Genomic DNA, 17,442 nt, shown 5'->3' on the forward strand with positions numbered 1-17,442 from the left:
ATAAATAAAGATAGATAGATAGATAGATAGATAGATAGATAGATAGATAGATAGATAGATAGATAGATAGATAGATAGATAGATAGATAGATAGATAGATAGATAGATAGACTTTACAAAAAAAGGGGGCCAGCTATAAAAATTACATTTTATTTTTAAAAAGCTGCACGGAGGACCTTTTTGTTCATGTGAATAGTTGTTCAAGTGGATTTGATAAATTAATTATGATTAAAATAAAGTAGTGTTCAATTTAAAAACAGAATTTGTGTGTATTGGTTTGTATTGTTCTTATGAACAAAATATTGATCAGAATCCTGTCAAGAATGTAGTTTGTAAAACAAAATAAAACTAGGTATTTTCTTTTTATAGCACCTATATCTATACTCAGTACCTAACATTTTCTGACCGATACAATAATTACTTAAGTGTACACCAGTTTCCCTCACGAGAAGGGCTCTTTGTATAATTTGATCACCTATAGGCACTGCCCACTGAAAATAACATGACATACAAGTGCTTCTAAAGAAAGGAAATTCCAGGAAATGAAGTTCAGCCTTAGAGACAGAGTATTTCAAAGTTTAGAGGCTACTCCTTCACGTCGAACGGAGTCAGCTGAGGTGGTTCAGACATCTAATCAGGATGCCTTCTGGGCGCCTCCCACTGGTAGGAGACTCCGGGGAAGACCCAGAACACATTGGAGGGATTACGTCGCCCAGCTGGCCTGGGAACGCCTCGGATCTCCCAGAATGAGTTAGAAAATGTTGCGGGGGAGAAGGAAATCTGAGTCAGCTTGCTTCCGATCTCGGATAAGCGGAAGACAATGGATGAATGGATGGCTGGATGAACGTCTAAGAGGATATGCGAGAAGGATCTAAACAACCTGTGAATTGTAATGTAAATGTAAAAGCTTCAGCTACTCTAAATTTCAGACAAATCCTTACTTATTACTGAGGGTTTTATTTTCTACAATGTTATTTTTAGCCAAACGGCCACCTGGAAAGCAAAGCTCGGGCGTAATAAGACGTTTGACAGTAAAAGCTTTTCCCCTTTTTTGTGTGAAGGAAGATAATAGAACTCTATACCACTTTACCTTAGGACCTAGAACTGGATAACACTGCCTCCTCATAGCAAACATTTAACTCACATAGCAAGCATAGGTACAGCTAACAGCATTAATTAGGTCCATTCTATTAAAGTGTTACATCAGGACAAGCCTCTACGCACACCTAAATGGAAAGCGGCCATCAGTAATTGAGCCTCTACCTTTGCTGCTATGACATGTCAAAATGTCTGCAGAGGAAAACGCATATTCTGGGACTCTAGTTAGACCTAAGCAGTAACAAGATCACAACATGAATTTAGCTTTAATCCCAAAATGACGCAAACCTTATCATCAAAGGGCTATAATGAATCATTTATTGAGGTTGGCTGAATAGCCACAATGTACGGTTAATAGCCTTTTGGCTGGCAGGTGTTTCGTCAATGGAAACATGAGGGATCAAGAGGAACTATCACATAGTCGTGTCGAGTTAGACTGCTTTGTACACGACGACTCAAAATGCTCTGCTACTGTTTTTAGGCATGTTGGAAATGTGAAAGTGTGTATGCAAGTTATTGCAACTCCGACCTTTCAAAGCTGTATGTTTGAAGCTTAACGTGTCATTTAGTAAGGTGCTTTGTTTGAGCTCAACCCATGGAGCAAGAAATTAGAAGACACACACAATAAATTGAAGGCTATACTGTTGGTGGCTTCATCATTATTGCTGTATTCTGCATGCAAAATAAAATACACCATGCCTCCAATGTACCCAAGACCCAAAACTCCTCCAGTGCAGGACTTTACTGCTGTGAGGTTAGTTGGTGGCGTCGTATAACCTTTTACTTGGGCTTTTACTTCTGAAGTAAATAGCCCACAGTATGCAATCATTTAAGGTTTTAAAACGGTGTCGAATGCCAACAATAGTGGGCGATTGAGTGAGCTATGGCCAACTTAATGACCAAATCACACATGGTATATTTAATTAGTGCTAATGTGAGCCCGCCTGTCAAAAGACCGTGTGGATGCATTTAGTTTTGAAGCGGCACGCGCCTCCTGCAGCGCAACACTGTCCACAGACGCAGGGGAAGTTAGTGCATGACGGTCGTGTTCTCGACCAAATGCTCTTATCAATATGCATATGAAGCGAGGTACAAAAGCCAGTAGAACACATTTCTTTAATGCAGCCGTCGATGCTCAGTCGGTGAATTGACCCACTCGTCGAGGTTTTCCCTCACTTAAAACGCGCGGAATCACTCCACGTTATAGCTGATTGAACACATCTCAAGAGCTTTTCTGCATGATGTGTCAACTGCATTTTACAGTCGACCACGGGCATCGATGGGATATCACCCTTCGAACAACCCAAAGTGAACCCCGGTGCGCTAAATCAGCGTTGGAGAAACTTCACCCTCCAGAGATTAGCGACGCAGATCAGAGTTGAGGTGCAGGAGCTGCGCCTCGCCAACGGATTACTCATTTCACGGCCGGGAATCGACACAACACAGGGGAGGGGGGGGGGGGGGAGAATATTGTCAACGCATCGCCCCGGACAAGCCCTTATTTCACGGTCAAACAGACAATTACGCAGCGAGCAATAGGGGGGACATTTGGGCTATATGTGCGCGTGCGTCTCGCAACGCCCATGTGGCGCCTAAAACACAACGCTCCTCGTCCGCGAAAGCAGAAAACTTCTTACCATTTTCGGGCTCCAGAAGTGCAAACCCCAAATCCCTTTCGGAAGATGAAAGAAGCCGCAAACCCCGGCTGGCAGAGCAGCTACAGCCTCGTCACGCGGGCACATCAGCGCTCTGCTGCCCCGCTGTCTTTAGCTCGACACAGCAGGAGACAGTGGCGACTTCACCGTTGGGATGTATCCTGGCTCTAATGCGAGCGGAGTGCACGCAGGCAACAGCCCGCTTCAAGTCTCTCTCTCTCTCTCTCTTTCTCTCTACCCTCCCTCTCTCCCGTCATGACGCGTGAAGCAGGTAGGCTAATCTTATTACACCGGTCAGCAAAGGTGATCCCGGCTAAAGCTCCGTTCACCCTCCTCCCGCTTCGGAGCTATCTGCTCGATATGCGCCGAGCCAACTCATGTACACACCACCCCAGACAAAGGCATCATATTTAACAAGATGTCTTTCCGATGTGATGAACAATAGGGGAAAGATAAGCCACCAAATCCCCCCTCCTCCTACCTTTCACAAACTCCCCCCCACGAAGGTCAAACTAATCCATAACTTATTACAGAGTGTGTGTGGACTGCAATGCCATTCTCACTCCAAAGAGGACCTGTAGTTTCTGACTGAAGGTCGATTGGAGTGCAGCTGAGAAATAATACCACTGGGAGGCAGCGAGCTATGATTCACCTGTCACTTTGCAACAATCACTGGCCTTTTCTTCCCTTCAGCCTAACCAGGAACAAAAAGCCTCCCATCAATAGACTCTAATTAGATGTTGTGCTGAATAAGTCCAGAATAAAGGTAGCAAGGAATATTCAATAATATCAGTACACTGATTATTGAATATTCCCTGCTACCTTTATTTTATTCAGAAAAGATACAAAGTGGGGTCTTGTCAGGAGTGAAATTTCAGAGAAATCTTCTGAAAATATGAAATTACTTTTCTTAAACGGTACATGTAAATGGTGTGATATGAACAATTTGCCCATATCTATCAAGACTTAAAATGAAATTGCATGCAAAAAAGGGATTTCCCCAACCGTACGAACAAATGGAAATAAAATAGACACTTTTGAATCTATGCTGCAATATGTACATGACAGCTGAACAGATTGTCCCCACACAAACATGATCCTATAAATAAAGGATTCGTAATCTTTCTCTACGTCTGCAGTTGCACAGAGAAATATAGACCGATTGTGGTGTAAGTAAACTTATTTTAGAAATGACGAACAAAATAGAATCACATGTAGGCAGCAACATGCTGAAGTTGTACAGGACAGGGAATCACTAAAGTGTGGCAAAAAAAGAATGCCCAGATGGAAACCTCAACAATATTCTAACAACATCCGTTTTAATATAATCCCACGTTAAATAACCCAGTTTAAAATGTGACACGGAGTGTCGATGAAAGGGCATTTCAAGCCTGCCTGTATACTTTGGACAAAAAAAGGTCGGGAAACCACTGCTCTAAATATTACTACTGACATGCATAATTCAGAGCAGAATGGATGTTCATTCTTGACCTTTGAAAGCAGTAAGAATCTTAACACAAAAGCTCGACTATCATGTGGAGCTTTACTGCATCTCACTGTACCCATTACATGGATGTTCTTAGATTCTCTTCTTCACCATGTATAATTCAAGACCGATGGCTCATTAACTAGGGCATCATGCCAGTTTGTGTTTGATAGTTTGATATCTTTACATTTATTATTATTATTGGGTGATTTGTAATGTAAAAGTCAAGGTTCAAGTTGACTTGGGAAAAAAGAAGAAATCTTCAAGCCCCTGAGGCACCATCCTGCAAAAACCGTATAGAAACAACAATACTCTACGCATTTATTTGTACAACACCAAGTCCATCTCCAGTGTTGACTGTGATTCCCACGCTTATGTATCAATGACTAACTTGCATTTACAAAGAAACAGGTGGCTTCCGATACACATGGTTGCGACACACAGCGGCTTAAACATGGCAGTCAAAAACTGCTCTGCGATTGCCGACTCTCCTATTTATATCTTCCGCCAAAAGGGAAATACCACACATGAGCACATATTAATTTATATGCACACGCGATGAACACGACATGAAAAGCGGCTCCAACAGACATGCGGCAAATGTATAAATGATACATAAGAACCATTAGAATACAGACAGTGCAAGATCGTTGCATATTTAGTCTATCGTTCAAGCTAAAAATGTCAAGCTGAAACTTGTATAGAAATAGCCCTCTAACGGGCATGCAGAGGCCCTGGATGAGTATGCCGAGCTAATCCGGGTTAAGTCATCACTACCTCCACTTGGCCGGGCTTGTTTTGGGTATGAAGAAGGCTTGGAGCAGAAGCTCTCTAATAATCAGGCCCTGCCATGGCACTAATTCTCCCTCTCATCTCGTCTCTGTTGCTGCAGAGAAAACGAGGGGCCGTGGGTTCAGGCAGGAGGGAAGACACTCCACAGAGGAGGGTGATTAAGGGATATGCTGCACTTGATAATATGTCTCTTCTCAGCGCTCCGATGAAGTCTTATTAGTGAGAAACCGCCAAGGAGACATTGTACGTATCCAGGTGTGTGTGTGTGTGTGTGTTTCTTTGTATTAAAGCAGTATGTGTGAATGCACCATTTCTGTGGTTAAATGTCAGTGAATCAGTAAAAAAAAAAACGAGAAAGGAATAATAGGGAGGAAAAAAAAGTGCAATAACTGCAGGCACTTATATCAAAAGCTTAAACAGGCCTACAACTCCTCAATATTCTATTATTCTTAATTCATTGTTCTTCAAATAACTGCTGTGTCTTTGCCCGGACTAATAATGTTTATGTAAAAAGGAGTATGAAAAAAAAAAAGTCCAAGCTTTCTCGCTTTAAAACTAATTATACAGGCAGAAAATATTTTTGACCAGAAGCGGTTCAGTTGGCTTTGAGGTACTGTTGATCCTCTAATAATGCTCAACGTTGTATCAATGTTTGTGCCTTTTTTCCTGTCCAACCAGGGAAGCCGAGGGTTCCTTTATGAATGGTGCACACTGCTTATTTGTCTTCGGTTGAGGGTTCAATCACCAAGTAGGCATGCCGTCTTTAGGGAAAATCATTCCTATTAGCGATGTTGCATTAATACAGCACCTTCAATTATTTCTTTAAAACTCAGAGAACTGAATTTGCTTCGTAGATGTAATCTCTGTGCAGTGACAGATAGCAATGGTTTAATTATTCCCAATGAATGCTTCTCTTCTCACATCTGGGGACTAAAGAAAGTGGTTATTCAATCATTTTTTTTCTTTTTAAATGGAAGGTGCATTGTTTGTCCATACAATTTTGCCAACCCATTAAATTGGTTTTGGGACCATTAAAATGTTTGAATACGACTCGTTTCTAAGAGCAGGGATGTTTTTGAGTTGGTTTTGGTAAGTGGTTGCACACCATCTGCAGCATTACTTTACTTTATTAATTCATTGCACTAAAAACTCAAACAACCAGCCAGTCAACATGGATCTGGAAAAAGAAAAAGGCAAATGAACGAATGCTTTTCTCTTATTTGAGAAAGCGTCAACCGATGCAGGCTCTTTGAATCGAGGGCAAAAAAAAATCCTCCACAGGTCTGTTTTTAGGAGAGCGTGGTCACACTTGAATGCGCAGAAAATGAACACAATTCCTTGGGTGCCTTCTTTCTAAAATGCTTTTTTATATATTGCTTTGCCCCTTTAGGGTGAGCGCTTAAAGCATATTGTCAACAAACTCACCAAAGCAGCGCCAGTGATGACACAAGCCTTGTGAGAGAGAGAAATCAGGAGCAAGAAGACTCCACAAAAAGGCGTGCTTCATCTTGAAGACGTTTCTTTCACTGGGGACACATCGAGCCATTCTTCTTGTTGAAGCGTCATTTCCCTGGACTGTGTCTATGCACTCAGCTGTTCAGTCCCCAGTTCCTCTGCCCGTGAGCTCCCTCTAGGCAATCCCGTGGGACTTTGTACACGCGCATAGAACTGCATGTACACCTGCATGCACAGACACACACAAATCTAAAGCTGAAAGACTCAAATCTCAGGCCTGCAATTGAACTGGTTGCATCTTTCAAGAATACGTGCTCAGCGTTTACTAAGCTAATGCCGCTAAACGAGGAAAGGACTTTGCCTTTTTCCCTAGGTGTGTTCTCCATCCTTTCTCTTCAAAGTTATTGTGGTACTAATACTATGGCTGGAAGATATGGCAAACATTTTATCCTGACAATCTTGGTAACAATAGGCAGATGCATCATGATACAACTCAATAAATAGTTGTCAAATACTTAAGTGAAAATTGTTCAGTATTTTCTCATTTATTTAGCATAATAATCAGATTTTTTGAGACATTTGAGTTAGTTTGTGTTTGTTTTTATCAATTGAAGAGACATGTATCTCAATAGACTATTTTATTGCAATATGATTCCATTGAAAGACAATAAATTACATTGAATTATCACACAGCCATAAGTAATAGTGCTACTTTGGAGAGACACAATGACCACAATTAGGACCAAGCCCCAGAACCAAATCTGCTAAAATACTCACACATTTCTTGTTTCACACTTTCTAAATTCCAAACCACATTTTGGCCTTGACTATACAAATAATTATCTAGCATTGGCACAACCTTTAATAAAACTGCTTGTGTTGACGCACCAAGCAGAATATCAAACTTTCGGACTGCCCTTGACTATTCACACCCCTCCTCACATGGGCAAACACATGTTTCACAATTTGTTTAATTATAAATCAGATCATTAGCAATAAAAAGGAGGAGGAGGAGAGCTGGAACAGTCTTCTTCAGACAGTCTGGTACACTGATTGAGCAAGTTCCTCATAAATGCTTTGGGATGGGTATTGATGACGAATCTATTTTTACAACTCATATAGATAACTTATGTTGCAAATTAAGGAAGCAACTTGTTTTATTGTTTATTAAAAAGGAACAGCGCCTGTTTCCCATTGCTTATAGGAAAAGCATTGTGAAAGCAAACTGTCTCTCTGTATTGATTCATGGGGATGTTATTTATTGACATGCTTCTATCTCTAACCTGAAAACATGGTGTCCATCACTCTTTTGTTTTACTATTACAGACGACCCACTGGCCCTCCCTCTCTGTCAGGCGAGATCAGAAACTTGACACACTTATACAAAAAAGGGAATTCAAACCAGTTGGTTAGAGGTAACTTCATTTATTTCCTTCTTATTTCTATGCCAAGGATATTTCAGAAAGCATTCATTTGTAATTTCATGCTGTTGTTTATAGTATATGTACTTAGGCTATGTCTTTTTTGTTTTAAGGAAAGTCAAGTTAAGATTAGTTATTCAACTTTCTTTAAGTTTCAAATGACTTCACTTCCTGCCTTGTGTGCCCTCGACTCACTTCTGTTATCTGCTTGTTTTGGGATTCTCGGCTGAAAGTCTCTTATTTTTTCATTAAATCATTGAAGCTCTACCTGCTGTCTCCTTATCACTTTATGTGTTTAGGTCTAACCCTTTTCTAAACCTTATTCCCGGAACTGCGATAACTATATTCATGTGTTATTTCTCTTATCATTACTATTTATTTTAGAATTTTTTCTGCACTTAGATCTTTCTTTTAAATAAGATCGCAAACTCAATGTGACGTTTGAAACAATCTGTATAATTTTTTGACTATTCTGTATTCTGTCTATTTATGTTGGTAATATAATATTAACAAAAAAGAACAAAATATTCTCACTCCTTGTACTGTCTGTACCGCACCAAGTACCATAGGTTGAAAGATGAGTAGACAGCTAACAGACTTGCTGATGCGTGACACCATATGTGAGGAAAATCTCGGATGGGATACGGATTTCTTGCTTTTCGAGCACAGCACGGTGCAATGACACATTCTCTTTCTCTCCCGGTACATTTTCTGGAGGTATGTGAGCTGGACTTCATAATGCATTCCCCAAAAGCCACCACCCTCTACATTTACTTAAAAGGCATGCACACGTGTAGACACATTCTGTGCACAGAGAAATACCTGTTTTTCTACAATTGTCAAACTTTATCTTGATAAATCTGCACAAGGACACATCTGAGATCAAAGAAAAACCAGAACTCCAACCGACTTTTCTCCAAAAAAAAAAAACAGGTACTTCTGTACACTTGAATGGTGAGTGTGTGATGTCATTAGCTATTTATGTATACACCAAAGTGGGCAGAAGGCAGCCTCCCACACAGTGAAGTAGTTGATGCTGTCCATGGTGCTGAATAAGAGCCATCTCTGTGAAGCACAAAAGCACCATGCACTCCCAACGGCTAGCTATCTGTTGTGAGTCTTCATTAGCATGCCAATTATCTCTCGAACAGATTGTTATTAATTAAGCAGATTTATCCTTAAAGTAGTACATGTCCATGTAATGCACTTGACAAGTCAATATCTGTACTTGTCAAGCTATACAAAAGGATGGTGGGTAGTTAGTTCATATGAAAGAATTGCCCGAAAGTTGGTTCAAATAGCCTCTATGGTTCGGTGAGCCACAGTTTCATGAAACCCACACAAAAACACACAGCTCTGCTCAGGGTGCTTGTTTCTGTGTTCAACGTTGGCTTATTCTGACTGTAGGCTTCACACTCGGCCCCCACCGGACCCACTATAAAAATTGAAATTGGCTCTGTGCAAATGGAAATGCCGAAGGGAGTCTTGAGTCGAATAAGTGTTAAGGGACATTCATAGTTTGGCACTGACAGCCTGTGTGTTATTGAGAGGTCAGAGCAACTGAGACGGCGGGCAAGTAAGAGGGAGAGGGAGGGAGGTCAGAGAAAGCCAACACGACAGTGTGAGTGTGAGAGAGTGTGCGTGTGTGTGTGTGTGTGTGTGAGAGTGTGTGTGTGTGTGTCAAAGAAAAGAAGTGAACAAGACAGTAAGAAATAAAGACACATAGTTGCCAGAGATAATAGGGGCGCTTAAACAAACAACTCTGTCCCATTGTAACCAGTCAAAATTGAGTCTGTAATTAAGTTATTGTAACCAAAAGAAAAGAAAAGGGGTTCAGGCCGAATACATGCAGCCGACTCAACAGTTTAGCATATGATATCCATGGGCTTAAGTCTCCACAGGGGTTGGATTTAAAAATAACTGCTACTAGTTTGTTCAAAATGCCATGTTGTGGTGTTTCCCTGCTCCTTTTGATGCAGGATACATGCAATGCAAGAATGTGAATTTAAATCCACCAACTAATCGGAAAATGGCCTACGCAATCGTGTTGAAATTGCATAATTATGCAAAATAGCTTACTGCTTCCAGATTAAAGCCACTTTGCAAATATTTATATTGCAGATCTCAAGACAATCTAAAAGTTATAGATGTTTTTGCTGCCTGAGTTTTCTGCGTGGGATATTATCCATGGTGTGAAAAGGCTTTTAGTGTGGTAAATCCTTCATTAATGTGCAACTGTACAGTTTGGATTGTGATGCGAAGGTACATCAGAATCATCACAAAATAAGGGACATGAGGGAAGCTACAATTCACATGCAACAGTTTGTATACATGTATCTTGCGATTTTAAACCCAATGTTTTTTGGTCAAATCGGGAGCAGCTGAATCAAGCTGTGTGAACATAGCGCTAAAGTATTGTCACCCTTTAGCTGCAAAATGTTCATTTGTGCAGGAAACCAAAACAATGCTCTGAAGTGTGCTGAAATGCTCTAAAGAACTTCTTGGAAATCTGAAGGGAATATTTCCCTCTGAGATCATTACACAAATACAAGTAATTATGTGATCCATTGGTGATGGAATAATGTCTACTAGCAATAATAACTGGAACAAAAATAATTGCAGGCTTATTTCTGTAATACTCTTCGGTCGTCTCGTTACCACAAGGTAGCCGGTTCGATCCGCAGTCCCCCCATAGTTCACATGTCGAAGTGTTTCTGAGCATGACACTTAACACCTTAACTGCTCCCCGGGCGCTTCACAGGGCAGCCCTCCGCTTCTTAACCAAGGATTGGTCAAATGCGGAGAAGAATTTCGCCATGGGGATTAATAAAAGATCATTTGTTTCATTTTTTCTTTCACAATTATGTATTTCTTTCAGTTGCCTACAGCTGTGCGACGGCTGATGAGATTTGATTTCTTTGGGTTGCTCACATGGGCAGCTGAAGTGGTTTGATAATTGGAACACATGGGGACCAGAGTACCAGCCCCAGAGTTGTTATAGGAATCCCAGCGGCTATAGAAACCAACACTAAGGGCTGTAATGAAAATGTTCCCTCTTACTTTTACCCCTCCTGCCTTTTCTCCTCCTCCTGCACCGCGGCAACCTTGAGGGAGGGAGCTCTTTGACAGCAACCACAGGTTATTACTTTTGTGACCAGGGGCAACCAGACCTCGAGAGAGTTCATTAGCACCTAAAAGAGCAGTTGACTTCTATAACTGGCTCGCAGAGACTTTCAACTTTAAAAGTGGACAGAATTCAATCAAGTGCTTATCATCCATCAAAACATCAGTTGGTGCAAACTAGGATCAATTTAGTGCCATAGCGAGAGCTTTGTGAGGACACTGATTGGTGTCACAGTGTGTTTGTGCGTGGAGCTGGGATGATCACCAAGCGCAAATCAATACATACTCAAATCAAGACTGTAAAGATGCGTTGCATTATATCCCAACAGATGAAGACGATAAAGGTCTGGTAAGAATGCTGCCCAAAAAAGAAAGAAAGAACGTAAATAACGATGTTGCCTGAATTCATGATGTGAAATAACATTTTCCAGAATGAAATAAAATATATTGAAACGATTAAAATTACAAATTTACAAGATGCAGTCATTCTGTTCTGCAGTGAAGAGGGTGGCTGAAAAACAGAGCAACTTCCTAAATTTGGAGCTTAACGGCACCTACAGAAAGCCTTTGAATCCTTCTTTTTCTCACTGTCTCTTACGCCATCTATCCTCCATCTCTCCCTGATTCCGTGAGTCATTTTCTCCCTTTATCTCTCTTTCTCTTGTACTGCATTTCCTTGTGTCTGGCACTACAGATAAGATGCAGGAGATAGGGCGCGTAGATGCTATCAGGAGATTAGTTTGATATGGGGTAAGATAAAGGAGTAATAGCTGCTACAAAAAAAGGGGGGGGACAAAAGCTGAGAAATTCCCTTCCCTGAAAAATGCCCTTGACCTGTGAGCAAAGTAAGCAGATTGCTAAATCTCCCTCGATATTAGTGTTCATACGAGAAAAAAAGGCCCTGACCAGTCAAAAGAAAACTCCAGATGAACTAATTCAGCCTCCCCAAGTGGCTGCTGCAACATTATTTTTGTGCTCACTTCCTGAGTGTTAGCGTGTGTGTGTGTGTGTGTGTGTGTGTGTGTGTGTGTGTGTGTGTGGATCATGGATGTTCAAAGAGAACTGGATTCCCGTCTATTAAGAAAAGCTGCTCAGTGACACATGAAGCAAATAAAGTTTGACTTCAGAGTAAAGCATAGAGATGAAAATATGCGGTTCTTCCGGCAATCTTCCACTCTAGCGTTTCCTTTGACCCCCGCATCCCGGCCCTCTCCCTACTCACTCACAGAGTTATAGACATCTCCTTCCCGGTGTATGTCTATGTGAAAATGTATCGTTTGGGCCATATGGCATCATGTGAAAGACCTCACCTCTTTCTGGGGGACGTGGTGTGTACATGCATGTGTGTGATGTATGTGTGTGATGAATAAAATGTAATTTCAGACATTTATGAATGCCTTTCACACAGGCAATCAGACAGAGCCGGCGTGACAGAGATTGGATCTGAAGGTGGTGAAGTGGGCTGAGTTTCAAGAACTCCATTGTCGCAACATCAAGATATTCCAATATACTGGAGGCAAAACACGACCAAGACAGACAGACAGCTGTCAGACAAAAAGCTAATTATGTAAATTTGAATTTGGCCCTAATTATAGCTTTGGGCTCAGCAGCAGACTCATGCATTGTATTACTTGTCCAATACTGTGTCTCCTGAATAAGTCCTTTCACCACAGCCAGTGTCACCGGTAAAAGTTGCTGACACACCAGGGAATATATAAATATATTGTTTTAGAGTCTTTAACTCAACAGACAATTATAATATTTTAAACAATACATATTGCTAAAGTTACATAATTTTAAATTATATTGAACTTTTGATAAAAACATGTATTTCTGCAGTTTTGTATTTTTCTTTTTGCACACCTGTATGTAGAGTGACGCATATTTAATAATGGTGAATCAAATCAACCTGCCAATGCATTGGTAAAACTCTGTATTACAAAGTCGCATTAGATGATGTTCTACATGAGTAGTGGACCATGAACTGATGGCCAAATGAAAATGTACTTGTCTTTGTGTTCCATTTCATTTTAGTTTGTTATCTATGGTTCGAGCTCCAGTAAGAATTGAGGTCATATTTATTGGTGAAGCCATAAGTGTATGGTGAGTTTTATCCAATGCCAGTTGGTTTGAGGAATATATTTGTATTTATCTGCAGGGCCATTAAAGCTATGTTTTGTTCCTGTTATTCACAAACACAAGGATTTAACTGCTTGTTTCTTTCCAATATCTCTCAATTGTTTTCTTATTTCAGATTTAGTATGGAAAGTCCTTCAGACATTGTCAACCTGACAATCAACCTCAACAAATCTTAACAAGGAGCTCTGTAAGACCATCTGCTTTACTACACTGTGCGATGGGTACAACGACTTGCTAATAAAGAAAACATCTTACACAAAAACAGCACATGACAATTGACACAAAAAGTAATTTTTTTCACAGCACAACATTTAACTGATATTCATCGGGTTTTTTTTTCTCTTTCAGATGCTCCTATTGCTCCACACTGATAATAAATACTCCAAGCACAGCCATTTTCTGAATACACGGGAATGTCGAGGCAATCTTTACTGTAAAATAGCAAAAAAAAACACAAAGACAGCAATTTCATCCTGCTGTGTGCTCTGCACCCACAGACCATGTGGGCTCCATGTTTCCTTAACCCTTTCAAACCCATTTCCAGGTGCACTGCAGATCAGTATAGCACAGCTCACAGAAGGCCAAGTTGGGCTAAACACTTCAAATGAACAAAAACAACTACTGTAATTGCAATTATTGTTGACTGATATTGTGTTTTGAATATTTCAGGGAATGATTTTGTCATAACTATTCTTATTTTTATTAGAAAAACACTGAAATGATTGTGGTAGTATTTTTGCAGCAAGTGTGATGGCTAGGCCAGGGCATTTCTGCAGCATGACAATAGTTCATTTGAAAATGGTATTTAAACACACATTTTGCCTTGACCAAATATTGCGTCTTCTGCAAATTGAAAATATTAGTAGGCCTTATGGAGATTTTGATAATTAATTGTTCAGCCCTCATGCCACACACACACACACACACACACACACACACACACACACACACACACACACACACACACACACACACACACACACACACACACACACACACACACACACACACACACACACACACACACACACACACACACACACACACACACACACACACACACCTCCCTGAATTGCAGTTTGTGTTCTGCCTGCTGGAAACATCCAAATGAAATTGGAGATGAATGAAACAGCCGTAATAAACATGCCGCAGTTTTTAACATCCCATTATGGGATGCTAGGCAGAGCACTGATTACTGTTTTGTCAGGGAGATGCATTCAGAGCTTGAGTGAAGAGGGAGATTATTTTAGTGTTACAGCAAAACCGTAGAAGAAGAGCAGTGAATTGGCTTGCCTCAAAGACACGCTTTTCTCACCATGAAGAGGCAGACTGTTTCAAAAGAGACAATCCAAATGAAGCTCTCGCGTACATTTTGTCAAGAACACTACACTTTTGCATGCTAAGGCCTGTAGTATAATCCTCATACAGCCTGCCATTCACTCCTCTCATGCACATTCAGTCATAATCTCCTTGCTTTCACTGTTTGAAGCTTTCAATCACGATATCCACTGTTCTCACCAGCTGGTCACATCCATCCAATAACAGAGCAACAAACCTACATGTTAGCCAATCATCTTGCTGCTGCCTTAAGTGTGTTTATGCTGCTGTTACATCATTGCCCAGACTTTGCAGATTTATACGATTTAACATTTCATCAGCCTCTAAGTCTCACCAGAATCACCAACCAACACCAGTGTCTGGACTCTCTGGAGTGATTCATCGTGCTGCTGGTCAGATGCCCCCAGATTACAAATATCTCTTTAGAGTCTTAGTGCCATGACCTTCTCTTAAGACACTGTTATCACAGAGTCTGTTATAATATACAATTATATTTTCCTCATTTACTTGTGATTAGTAAGAGGCACCTTCACTGGTTCCTCAATAATGAATACAGGGATACCATATTCCTTTGATAAAGACCAATTCGCATTAGACACTAATGACACTTCAGCTGGGATTACCCGCTCCCACACATATACGGTTGAATTTTATGTCCAATGTCTGATCTTGACCCCAAGTGCCATGTGAGCTTGAGGTCTGTGCCTGTGCGTGACCGAACACACCATGTATGAGTATAACCATCTGAACCTCATCAGCACTCCTTCTGCTCCAACCACTTTGGCTACATTGCTTATATGCTGCTGTACAGTCTCAACTTCCAGCACTGCTGCCTCTTCATTCAGCGTATCTCATCTCTTTTCTCACTCCTCCTTGTTCTTCACCTTACACACAAACTCCAAACCTGTCACATGTACAGGGCTGGTTACCTTCAGAAGTGTGGGACCAAAAGCCAATAGTCAAACCGATTCTAGTTCCACAACAGGGAAATGGAAGAAACTGAGAGAGTGCATGAGACACTTAGAGAAAGAGCCACACAAAGAGAGAGACATTTAAATGATCAACATATGAGTCCTAATTTGCATTAGCCCAAAATATGAATGCTTGCATCTGGCATCTATGAAATCCTGCATTAATTATCGGTAGTGCAAAGATTTTACAAAACACAAACCTTATCTAAAACTCATCATAACCAGGTGTGAAAAGCTATTTTTACACTAATTCTGTCAGTAATTACAACAATGTCAGTTTGAGTGTGGCACCTTCCAGCACAGAGATTTGTGCTCAACTTCACTTCCATTACTAAGCAGAAGATCAATTCAAATGACTTTGAACACGTTTGTGGGTAACTTTGAGGTGTCACTTACATAATTCTGGTTTATGAAAAAAAGCTAATTTTTAAAACTGTTTAACTGTTTAATTAACTTCTAAGTGTGTTTCGCTGAGGCAGCAGTTCCCAATCCATCAACTGCTTTGTCTTCTAAATGCCTCCCTCGCCCAATCAGGATACAGATATTGATCAAGATGTGCTGCTTGTTTCATCACTTTCACAACAAAAGAAAGCAAATTATTGAGACAATAATGAAGGCTGGGTTCAATCCCAGGTTCGGGGCTTGTCGAGTCAAGTGTCTCGGAGACCTCTAAACAGCAAAATGTGATTAAAAATGTGCTTAATCACTCAGGCTATATTCACACTTGCATCCCCATTACTCCGGCATTTCAGAATCCCTTAACTGGGGATGTTTAAAATGCTGCTGATGTCGTTTTAGTTTGAAAAGGCCAGGGTCAAGTTTTTGTCTCGACGGGCGGAAACAGAGACCTTTGAAAATGATGACGCAGAAACCCAAGTTTGCTTTTGATTGGGTCTTAGCAGTATTGATGTTTTCTTCCCTGATTCGCCATGCCGCCGGAAGAAAACAAACATCAGCCTTAATTACCGGGGAACTGACAGTGGTTAATTCAACATGGATATCAAATTACAGTCGTTGGGGACCTTGTTGTTTATACTAACAGCTGTTTTCTACTACTGCCTACATGCAGAGAAGGCTAGCTATTGTTTGCGAGCAGCATGTCCAGATGCTTTATCAGCCTTAAAGCAGGGGTTTGAAGGCACGGTTGGCAGTTTTAAAGAGGTCATTGGACCAAAAACGGAGGACTCTCCTTTTCTTATCTATGCTTATGCTCATTTCCATACTATTGTGGAGTTCACAAAGACACTGTTAACAAAAAAAGCATAAATGCTGCTCTCCAGAATAGAATAGAAAAAAAGGAAGAGTAGGGTTTGGTCTAATAACAGTTACAATCATATTCTAAAGACACACAATCTGGGCCTTAGACACTGATCAATGCTCATAAGGGGGTACCTTTCAATATTTACCAAGTGGACCCTGGACAAGCTGTATTGCTGTATGTTTTACAATGGCAAGTGATTTGCTTGAGACAGAGAGCATCAGCAAATGTCAGGGAGATTCATCTGAGGGGCATCAATAAAACATAGCAAAGCAATGCTTTAAAAACCTCTATGGTCCTTCCTGTCTGATTCAGTATGTCTCTGAGATATCCCACTCTAAATCCACCAATGCACACACACACATGCACAAAACGCAAACATTAAAATCTGAAAGATAAATACCTGATTTAAGTTCCTATCATCACATCGTACATACCTATACAGGAAAAGAAAGGAGGAAATTGTAAGATCAATAATGCACATTACTGTATGATAGACAATTCTTAGCATCTATTGTACGTAGACACAAATATAGAGGCAAACCACGCGTGATCTTCTCACTTATATTTTTGAATATGGGTAACATTCATCATCTCATTCTCAGATAATATCCCTTCAGTCTTCCACATTTCCTGTCAGTCTCCATTATACTGTTCAGTGATGCATATAGTAGCTGCTCCACAAACAGCCACTGAGTGTCTCTTG

At 40.6% G+C, this 17,442-nt stretch overlaps 1 protein-coding gene across 1 annotated transcript in view; it reads right to left on the bottom strand.

Annotated features, from left to right (window-relative positions):
- The window catches only part of LOC137779551 (protocadherin-15-like), a 165,262-nt gene that overhangs the window by 146,713 nt on the left and 1,107 nt on the right, over positions 1-17,442 (bottom strand). The window contains exon 2 of the mRNA XM_068567458.1: positions 17,140-17,173. The gene's annotated coding sequence lies outside the window, so the exon portion shown is untranslated. The remainder of the gene's footprint in view (positions 1-17,139; positions 17,174-17,442) is intronic.

The sequence above is a fragment of the Clinocottus analis genome, unplaced genomic scaffold, assembly GCF_023055335.1.
Source record: "Clinocottus analis isolate CAN_PGR_092001 unplaced genomic scaffold, fCliAna1.0.p SCAF_8, whole genome shotgun sequence".
Classification (NCBI taxonomy): Eukaryota; Metazoa; Chordata; class Actinopteri; order Perciformes; family Cottidae; genus Clinocottus; species Clinocottus analis.